The sequence below is a fragment of the Chiloscyllium plagiosum genome, chromosome 33 (assembly GCF_004010195.1).
Source record: "Chiloscyllium plagiosum isolate BGI_BamShark_2017 chromosome 33, ASM401019v2, whole genome shotgun sequence".
NCBI lineage: Eukaryota > Metazoa > Chordata > Chondrichthyes > Orectolobiformes > Hemiscylliidae > Chiloscyllium > Chiloscyllium plagiosum.
In genome coordinates, this window is record NC_057742.1 from 21,932,540 (window position 1) to 21,943,613 (window position 11,074).

The following is an 11,074-nucleotide window of genomic DNA, read 5'->3' on the forward strand; positions in this document are numbered from 1 at the left end:
AATCTTCTACCTGACCTCTCCGCCCCCACCCCCCCTCCCGCCTATCACCCTCCCCTGGACCTCCTTCCACCTATCGCATTTCCAACGCCCCTCCCCCAAGTCCCTCCTCCCTACCTTTTATCTTAGCCTGCTGGACACACTTTCCTCATTCCTGAAGAAGGGCTTATGCCTGAAACGTCGATTCTCCTGTTCCTTGGATGCTGCCTGACCTGCTGCGCTTTTCCAGCAACACATTTTCAGGTCTGATCTCCAGCATCTGCAGTCCTCACTTTCTCCTCCAAATTGTTTACTCTGTTCCTGTCTCCGCAGATGCTACCAAACCTGCTGAGCTTCGGCAGCAATTTCTGTTTTTGTTTCTGATTTTCAACATCCATCGATCTTTGTTTTATTGCGATATGATGTCCTGATAAAGGGTCCTGCCCGAAATGTGACTCTCCTGCTCCTCTGATGCTGCTTGACCAGTTCCACGTTTTATGAATTCCAATTTTCCAGCATCTGCAGTCCTCGCTATGTCCTTGTAATATAAATGATAAATACAATCATACCCTAAGGGTAGATTTACAACAAACTGGGTACAGTAATATCATTGTTAACAGATTGATAGCAGTTGAACTCCAAACTGGAAGAACAAGTTATTTTCACAATTTTAATTGCAAATTAAAATTCAATTGCAAACGGCATTGAAGCATACGTACAGCAACAGATGGCAGGAAGAGGATCTTTCTCCCAATCTCCCTTGAGCGTTTCATGTAATTTATGTTGGATGTGGGTACAATTACAGAGTTTAAAAGACATTTGGATAAGTATATGAATAGGTTAGGTTTGAAGAGATATGGGCCAGGACGTAGCAGATGTGACTAGTTTAGTTTGGGAATATGTTTAGCATGGACTGGTTGGACTGAACGGTTTGTTTCCAAACTGACGTTCATCTCAAAAACTAACTGTTGGAATTGTTTCCTATATTAGAGCTGTGGCTATTTCAAAAGTGCTTGATTGTCTGGAAAACACTTTGAGAAGTCTTGGAATCATGAAAAGCACCATTATATGAAAGTTTCCTGAAATGGATGTAGTTTAGTTGACCTTTTCAAAGCCTTTCAATAGGGTTCCAATTAAAGATCGACATGCAAAACTGAAGTGCGCGGGAGTGGTGGTAGTGTACTGACATGGATGGAGAACTGGCTGACAGACAGGAAACAAAGAGTAGCAATAAACAGGTTTCTTTTTTTGTTGGCAGGCAATGACTGGTGGAGTACCACAGGGATCAGTGCTTGAACCCTACCTTTTCAGAATATAAATCAATGATTGGATGAGGGAACTACAATATCTCCAAGCTTGCAGATGACCCAAAGCTGCATGGATGGGCTGTGAGGAAGACACAGAGATGCTTCAGTGTGATTTGGACAGACTGTGAGTAGGCAAATATGTGGCAGATTAGGTATATTGTCAATAAACATGATTTTATCCACTTTGGTAGCAAAAACAGAAAGGCAGATTATTATCTGAATGGCGATAGATTAGGAAAGGAGAAGCTACAGCAAAACATGTAGCTTCTCCTGCATGAAGAGAATAAGCATGCAGGTGCAGCAGGCAGTAAAGAGGACAAGTAGTCTTCAAAGCAAGAGGATTTGAGTACAGGAGCAGGGGTGTCTTGCTGCAATTCAGAGGGCCTTGGTGAGACCACACCTGGAATATTGTGTGATAAGGTCTCCACTTCTGAGGAAGGATGTTCTACGATGGAAGGTGAGCAATGAAGGTTTACTGGACACATGACCATTATATGAAGAGAGATGGATCAGTTAGGACTATATTCTGTGGAGTTTAGAAGAATAAGAGGGGAACTCACAGAAACCTATAACATTCTAAAAAGACTAAATGGGTAGATGCAAGAAGGGAGCATATCCAGGTGAGCCTGTGTAATTTGCTGCCACAGAAAGTAGTTGAGATGAAAACATTGAATCTTTACAAAAAGGGGTTCAATATAGTTCTTAGGGCTGAAAGGATCAAATCATACGGGGAGAAACTTGAAAATAGGGTACTGGGTAGGGTACTGGGTTGGATGATCAACCATGATCAGTGTGAATAGCAAAGCTGGCTCAAAGGTCTGAAAGGCCCACTCCTGTTACTAACTGCTATGTTTCTATGATGACCTTTGTAACCTAATGACACTCCATACCAGAGGGAATGCAAAGAACAAAATGCATGAACCCAACTCCTCCACTGACTTTGTGCACGAGAATGTCAGATGGTAAGCTTTTTCATCCATCCTCAACCCCCTGAAAGTAGGCAAGAAATGTATTCCCTTGGAGAAAGTGAGGGCTGCAGATGTTGGAGATCAGAGTCGAGAGTGTGTTGCTGGGAAAGCACAACAGGTCAGGCAGCATCCAAGGAGCAAGAGAATTGACGTTCTGGGCATAAGCCCTTCATTCATTCATTCATTCATTCATTTTTTCAATGAATCAAGATTTGCATTCATTCCTGATGAAAAGTTTATACATGAAACATCAATTCTCCTGCTCATGACCTGCTGCCTGACCTGCTATGCTTTCCCAGCAACACACTCTCAACCAGGAAATGTATTCCCACCAAATTTGGCTGCACCCTGCCCACTGCAAATATTGAACTTTAGGCAGGGTGTTCAGAGAGCTTTTGGTCAAATGGAAAGCCAGCAGGATTCTAGCTCAAGCTGCAGCCACTCTGCTGAGATTACAGCCACACTTCAAAGAAGAGGAGAAGGACAAAAGCTGAGAGTTGCCAGGAACCCAACTGGCAGCTGCAAGAGGAGGAGATCCGATGGGATTGGAAGGCTGGACCTGAACGGCCAGAAGCGGGGAAAGTTAAAAGATGGATCTGACCTGATGAGGGCTGTGCCTTCAATGGGCACAGGGAATCTACAAAGGAAATACCTCACTCTCACCCTTGCCCACAACCAGGTCGCACAACTGGGCTACACATCTGACTTGGATCCCAAACTCCAGCGTGGATCAAATAACAGCAGGGCAGAATGAGACCCTTAATTGCCCACCACTGCCTGCCATAAAAACAGGAGACCAAGGATGCTAACATTCTTCCCTTACCTGCAGTTGCAGTTCTTTGTAAGTTCTTACATTACATACGTTACAGTAGCATCTGTTTGCACCATGAAGCAGCTAGCAGAGTGGTGTCCTGGCAGAGGTTTTGCAGTGCCTTCCCAGGAGTTAATATTGCTGAATACTTTTCAATTCAGCAAGTCTGACCCTTTGATGTACCGCAGCAACATAAACACTCCAAGAGAAAATCAATGCAATTTCCTTTTGGTAAGATGTAAGGATCACTAAATTAAAATAATTCAACGAAGCTTTACACGAATATTCAGGATTTGCCCAACCATTAAATACATATACATTACATTAGAGCTCATCTACTTTGATCTGCTAAAAGCAATGTCTGTGATTGGACACGCATCCAGCTTGACAACTTATTCTGACAGAAGAATCATGATTCACAAACATATTTAGTCCTGGATTTGCTCTGCTGCCTTTTATTCTCTCTAACCCAATGATTTTCTTTTTTGTTTATGGCCGATAACATATGGAATTTTCATGGACAAATGGATTTTGCAATTTAAAATTATTAAACACAACACACTGTTGGAGGCTGAGGGATGACCTTATAAAGGTTAATAAAACCATGAGGGGCATGGATAGGGTAAATAGACAAGGTCTTTTCTCTGGCGTGGGGGAGTCCAGAACTTGAGGGCATAGGTTTAAGTGAGAGGGGAAAGATCTAAAAGGGAGCTAAGGGGAATCTTTTTCATGCATACTTTTTTATAAATAGATGTATGGAATGAGCTGCCAGAGGAAGTGGAGGCTAGTACAATTACAACAGTAAAAGGCGATCTGAATGGGTATATGAATAGGAAGAGTTCAGAGGGATTGGGTCGAATGGTGGCAAATGGGACTAGATTGGTTTCAGATATCAGGTCCGCGTGGATGAGTTGGACTGAAGGCTCTGTTTTGGTGCTGTACATCTCTATGACTCTATGACATGTAATCCAAAGAAGGCATTGGTGAAGTGGTCATGTTGCTGGACTAGAAACCCAGAATAATGAGCTGGGGGTAATGGTTCAAATTGCACTCGTGGGAGATGATCAAATTTAAGTTCAATGAAAATAAATCCAGAAATAAGAACTAGCCTAATGGTAGCCACTAACCATGAATTGTCATTGTGAATCCATCTGGTTCACTAATGCCCTTTTGGAGAGTAAACCCGCTATCTGGTCTTGGCTCCACATTAATTCATAACAAACCTCCAAAATGGTCTCGCAGACTACTTAGTTCCATCAAAACTGTGACAAGGCCTAAAGTAAGGAGTGAACGCTAAGGACCTGCAATGGCAGACTGAATCCTCAAAGTCCTCCTAACTATAAAAAAGGTGGCTTGTGCCAAAATTGGGAGTGCTTTCCTATGACTACTTAAGCAGCAAGTTAACATAGACTTAAGGTAGCTGGGTCATAAGGAATATATCTGCAAAATTGGGTCTTCAGGAAGGTTGTGAGGAAACCAACAAGAGAGAGAATAACTAGTTGACTTTGTCCCCGTCAATTTCTTTGCCACATAGATGATGGCCAAGAAACTATTATTGATTCTTGTGAAAATATGTTTGGCTCATTAATGGCCTTTATGGAACATAGGGACCACTTTTATTTTATTGGTTAGTGGACTGTTGGGGAATCTTGAATTTGCAGGCACAGGTTAAATTTAAAGTCTTCCATATGTAACATGACCTTCATCAGCAGGTGGTGATAGTGATGGAGGGTACTTAGCAAGGTAGTTAAATAATTTCACGGTAACTCTAGTATCAATCTGTTCTAATTCTAAAACAAGTTGGCGGCGTTGTGGCTCAGTGGTTAGCACTCCTGCCTCACAGCACCAGGGACTGGTTTGATTCCAGCCTTGGGCAACTGTCTGTGTGTGTGTGTAGTTTGAATATACTCCCTGTGTCTGCATGGGTTTCCTCCCACAATCCAAAGATGTGCACATCAGGTGAATTGGCCATGCTAAATATAGGGTCAGGGTGGGTTACTCTTCGGAGGGTCTTGTGACTTGTTGAGCCGAAGGGCCTGTTTCCATTCTGTAGGGAATCTAACCTATCAGTTGGCTGCAGTGAGAGAGGGCAGCTGGAACAAAAACAATAGAGTGTTTTTTGTAGAGAGAAAGCTGATGGGAAGGGAGGGCAAGCATATGATGAATTCCTCAAACCACTGTAACTATGGTGGGAATGCACAGAACCCTGAGTGGCTGAGGCCTGCTGGCAATCAGCTGGGAAGCTTGTTGCTTTGGCAAGCATTCCTCCAATTCAGCTTATTCTCAGATTTTACCTTCAACTGAACCTAATAAAACACATACCTCTCCATGTCAGTTACTGTTTTAAAACAGGAGAAAGTGAGGACCGCAGATGGTGGAGATCAGTGTCAAGAGTGTGTTGCTGGGAAAGCACAGCAGGTCAGGCAGCATCCAAGGACCAGGAGAATTGACATTTTGGGTATAAGCGCACCATCAGAAATGTCCTTTCTGATGAAGGCCTTATGCCCAAAATGTCAATTCTCCTGGTCCTTGGATGCTGCCTGATCTGATGTGTTTTCCCAGCAACACAATCTCGACACTTTTAAAACAGCCTTAGTCGAGGCTTCGAGTAAAGCAAGCAGCCACCATCAGACACATGATCCTCATAAAGGCAATTAAAATAATTTCCAGTGTCCCATGAGGACTCCTAATGATCTCTCTTAAAGAAACCAAGTATTCCCACAAAACATAAAATGAGTCCATATTCCATAATCCTTCAAAACTTAAGTTCTCCTAACATGGAGTCATCAAATTATCCAGCATGGAAATAAACCCTTTAGTCCAACTCATTTGTGCCAAACAGATATCCCCATGGCCCTCGTCCCATTTGCCATCATTTGGCCGATATCCCTCTAAACTCTTCCTATTCATGTCTCCATCGAGATCTCTTTTGAATGTTATAAATGTATCTGGCTCCATCACTTCCTCTGGCAGCTCATTCCATACACGCACCACCCTCTACATGCAAAAGTTGCCTCTTAGGTCCCTTTTAAATCTTTGTCTTTTCACCTTAGTTTTGGACTCCCCCATTTTGGGAAAAAGACCATTGTTGTTCACCCTATCCATGCTCCTCATGATTTTATAAACTTCTACAAGGCCAGCCCTCAGCCTCCGATGCTCCAGGAAAAGAAGCCCCTGCCTATTCAGCCTCTCCCTGTAGCTCAAACCCTCCAGTCCCAGCAACGTCTTTGTAAATTGTTTCTGAACCCTTTCAAGTTTAATAACATTAGTATTAAATACGAACATTTTTGAAACTCCAGGGACCTTTTGAGAATACATTACAGGACTTGCCCCAAAATATATGTGTCTTCATGCCATTGGACCGATATGTAGAAAAATAATGCTTCTACTTGTGGAAAGGAATAAATATAGAGCTCATTAATGTAAGGTTGTTACTATAAATCAGGTGAACTCTGTGAATGTGCACTCAATACCACAAGGTGTGGTTGGTACAATTAATATAGAGTTACATAAGGAAAAGGCAAAGTATGGAAAAAACATCACAGTTCAGAAAAGATATTTAATGCTGGGCTAAATTTTTGTGCCTTCTCTTAGGGTGAGTTTGGTTGAGGGATTATTTAATCAGCTGGGAGGGAGGCAAAAGTGGAGGCATGTTGTAGGCCATTTTGTGGTGGTATAATTTCCTTTTCTTGCTTTCCCTCTGGGTTACTTTTCAAATGCTGTCCATCTACAATATTGTTTTCAGTTATGATTGAGGGCATTCATCAGATTCCTCCTTCTTACATTCCCCTTCCCCCTTATCCCACAGTTTCTTTTGATTATTAGTGAAAATTATGTAAGTATCCACCTTGTTCTTCTCCCACCCATCATGACCAAGTTTGATGTGCCGCAACGAATTGAGTAAAACAAGCCTGTTACTTTTGATGGTTTGCATTGCTTGCAATTGGCTACGTAGGTGGTTTACTGGTCATGGTTAATAGTGAAAAACCAAAAAAAAGCATGATGATTTGATGATGGGAAAGAAAGGTCCAGTTGTGTGTAAGAATACTTCTGGATAAGAAAAAAAAACCTGTTTTATGTGATCTGTACCAGCTGGAACCCCTAGTCAATTTTGTAGGCCCAATAATAATAGGTATTTAATTGCCTGCTATTTGGCCTTTGTTGTGATTAATATCCCCACCAACTGATGTCCTGCCTGCCCCGAATAGCTGTCAGGCAGGAGGCTGGATGAACACAGCAAGCCAGGCAGCATTAGGAAGTGGAGATGTTGATGTTTTGGGTGTAACCCTTCTTCAGGACTAGAGGTGGTTGTAGGGGTAGCTGTAGATAAAGGGGGTGGAGGGGGCAGGATGGTGAGGTGGGGATAAGTGAAGACAGGTAGAGGGTTGGGGATAAGTGAAGACAGGTAGAGGGTACGACCTGGTTGGTCAATGGGAGGGATGAATCCGGTTTGTGACAGGGAGTAGTGAAAGGGAGGGGGAGAGGCTGGGAAGGGAGCCGGGGATGGGAAGGGAGGTTATTTGTAAATGGAGAACTCAATGTTCAGGCCTTTCGGGCTGTAGGCTGCCCAGACGATGAGGTGTTGTTCCTCCAATATGCAGTTTGGGTCATTGTAGCAATGGAGGAGGCCAAGGATAGTCATGTTGGAAGGTAGTGGGAAGTGGAATTAAAATGGGTGGTGATTGGGAGGTCCAGTCAACCCCTCCGGGCCTGACGAGGATGCTTGGTGAACAGTTTCCTAAGTTTACGTTCAGTTTTCCCAATACAGAGAAGACCACATCGGGAGTACCTGATGCAGTAAACTAAGTTGGAAGAGAGGCAGATGAACCTCTGTCTCAGTGGATTGATTCCTCCCATTGTCCAATCAGGTCATACCCTCTACCTGTCTTCACCTATCCCCACTTCACCACCCTGCCCCCGTCACCCCCTTTATCTGCAGCTCCCCCACACCCACGCCCAGTCTTGAAGAAGAGTTACACCCAAAATGATGACTTCTGCACCTGCTAATGCCTCCTGGCTTGCTGTGTTCGTCCAGCCTCCTGCTTGTCTACTTTGGATTCCAGTATCTGCAGTTTTTTGTTTCTGCCCTGAATAGCTGGCAAATCAAAATCTGGCATCTCATTGTGTCTCTAGTTGCCAATGGGAGCATTGGTAGTTGGCAACAGTGAACCCAGCTGAGGCCCAGGATTATGTGAGGATCCCAGGCAACAGATGAGTGAAGATCAGATTAAAGTGGTGGGGTGGGTTCATCAGATCAAGGGCAGCAGAGAGCTTGGACACAAAAGCAAAGGCATGGCTTTCAACATCCAGTTCCCAATGTCGGGTGCTTAATTACAGCACAGTGTCCCTGATAGTGTGAAACTCCACATACTCCCTACACCCCAGGACACCCCTGACCAACCCAATTGTTTATATGGGAAATCAGTTGAGGGCCTATTAGGCCAATCTTTAGTCCTCAAAGTGGGGACCACAAGACATAGGAGGAGAAGTTAGGCCATTCAGCCCATCAAGTCTGCTCTGTCATTCAATCATGGCTGATACATTTCTCAACCCCATTCTCCCGCATTCTCCCCATGTTCCTTGATCCCTTTGATACTCAAGAAACTACCTATCTCAGTCTCAAATATACTCAATGGCCTGGTCTCCATAGGCTCCTGTGGCAACAAATTCCATAGATTCACCACTCTCTGGCTGAAGAAGTTTCCCCTTATCTCTGTTCTAAAAGGTCTTCCCTTGACTCTAAGGCTATGCCCTCAGGTCCTAGGCTCTCCTATCAATGGAAACATCTTCCCAACATCTACTCTGTCCAGGCTATTCAGTATTCTGTATGTTTCAATTAGATCCTCCTTCATCCTTCTAAACTCCATTGAGTATAAACCCAGAGTCCTCAAACATTCATCATATGTTAAGCTTTTCATTCCTGGGACCATTCTCGTGAACATCCTCTGAACACGCTCCAGGGCCAATACATTCTTCCTGAGATATGAGGCCCAAAACTCCAAATGTCAACTTACCAGAGCCTTAAATCTCTGCTTTTAGATTCAAATCCTCTCAAAATATATGCCATCATTGTATTTGCCTTCCTAACTACTGACTCAACCTGCAAGTTTACCTTGAGAGAATCCTGGACCAGAACTCTCAAGTCTCTTTGTACTTCAGACTCCTGAATTTTCCCCCCATTTAGAGGATAGTCCATGTCTCTATTCTTGCTACCAAAATGCATGATCTCACAATTTCCCACAGTGTACTCCATCTGCTATTTCATTACCCACTCTCCTAACCTGTCCAAATCCTTCTGGAGCCTCTCCTAATGCTACCCGACCCTCTACCTACCTTTGTATCATCTGCAAACGTAGCCAGAATGCCCTCAGTTTCTTCATCTATATCATTAGTGTATAAAGTGAAAAATTGTGATCCCAACACTGAGCCTTACAGAACACCACTTGTCACCAGCTGCCAACCTGAGACGAATCCTTTTATCCCACTCTCTGCTTTCTGTCAGACAGCCAAGCTTCTATCCATGCTAGCACCTTGCCTCTGGCACCATGGGCCCTTGTCTTACTCAGTAGCCTCCTGTACGGCACCCTGCCAAAGGCCTTCTTGAAGTCCAGATAGATAACATCTATTGGGTCTCCTTGATGTAATCTGCTTGTTACTTCCTCAAAGAATTCGAGCAGATTTGTTAGCTATGACTTCCCCTTGATGAAACTATGGTGACTTTGACATATTTTACCATACACTTCCAAGTATTCAGAAATCTCATCCTTCACAATGGATTCCAGGATCTTACCCACAACTAAGGTTAGGCTAATGGGTCTGTAATATTCCATCTTTTGCCTTACTCCCTTTTTAAACTGGGTTGTCACGTTAATAATTTTCCAGTCCTTGGGGGCCCTTCCTGATTCTAGTGATTCCTGAAAGATCACCACGAATGCCTCCACTATTTCTTCAGCTATCTCCCTTAGAACTCTAGGGTGTAGTCCATCTGGTCCAGGTTATTTATCCACTTTCAGGCCATTCAGTTTTTCTAGCACCTTCTCCTTGGTAATGGCCACCATATTAAGCTCTGCCTTCTTACTCTCTTGATTTTTTAGGATATTACTCGTGCCTTCCATTGTAAAGACTGATGTGAAGTAATTATTCAGTTCCTCAGCCATTTCCTTGTTCCCCATTACTATCTCTCCTGCATCATTTTCAGTGGCCCAATATCCACTTCTGCCTCACCTTTACCCTTTCCATAGTTAAAGAATCTCTTACAGTCTTCTTTTATATTACTAGCTGGCTTACCCTCATATTTAATCTTCTCCCTCCTTTTTTTTGTTGCCCTCTGTTGGTCTTTGTAAGCTTCCCAATCCTCTGGTCTCTCACTGCCCTTCATCACATTATATGCTTTCTCTTCTGCTTTTATGCTATCCCTGATGTCCCTAGTCAGCTATGGTTGCCTCATCCTCCCTGTACTATGTTTCCTTTTAACAGGATGAATCTTTGCAGTGTCTGCTGATTTACTCCCAGAAACTCCTGCCATTGCTGTTCCACTGTCTTTCCTGCTCGGCTCCTCTCCCAGTCAATTCTACCTAGCTCCTCCCTCATGCCTGTCATTGCCTTTATTCAGCTGTAATACTATTACCTCTGATTCCATCCTCTCCCTCTTAAATTCCACACTAAAGTCAACCATATTATGATCACTGCTGCTGGAAGGTTAATTCACCTTAAGCTTCCTTATCAAGTCTGCCTCATTGCACAATACTAAGTATTGCCTTAGTATTGCCTGTTCCCTAGTGGGCTCCACCACAAGCTGCTCCAAAAAGCCATCTTGTGGACATTCCACAAATGCCTTTTCTTGCAAACCACTACCAACCTGATTTTCTGAGTTCACCTGCATATTGAAGTCCCCCATGTAACTTTGTCTTTCCTACACAGCTTTTCTATCTACTTGTATCTTGTGCTCCAGCTCTTCATTACTATTTGGGGGGGCCTATACTTAACTCCAACTTGTGGCCCTCTTGTGGGAC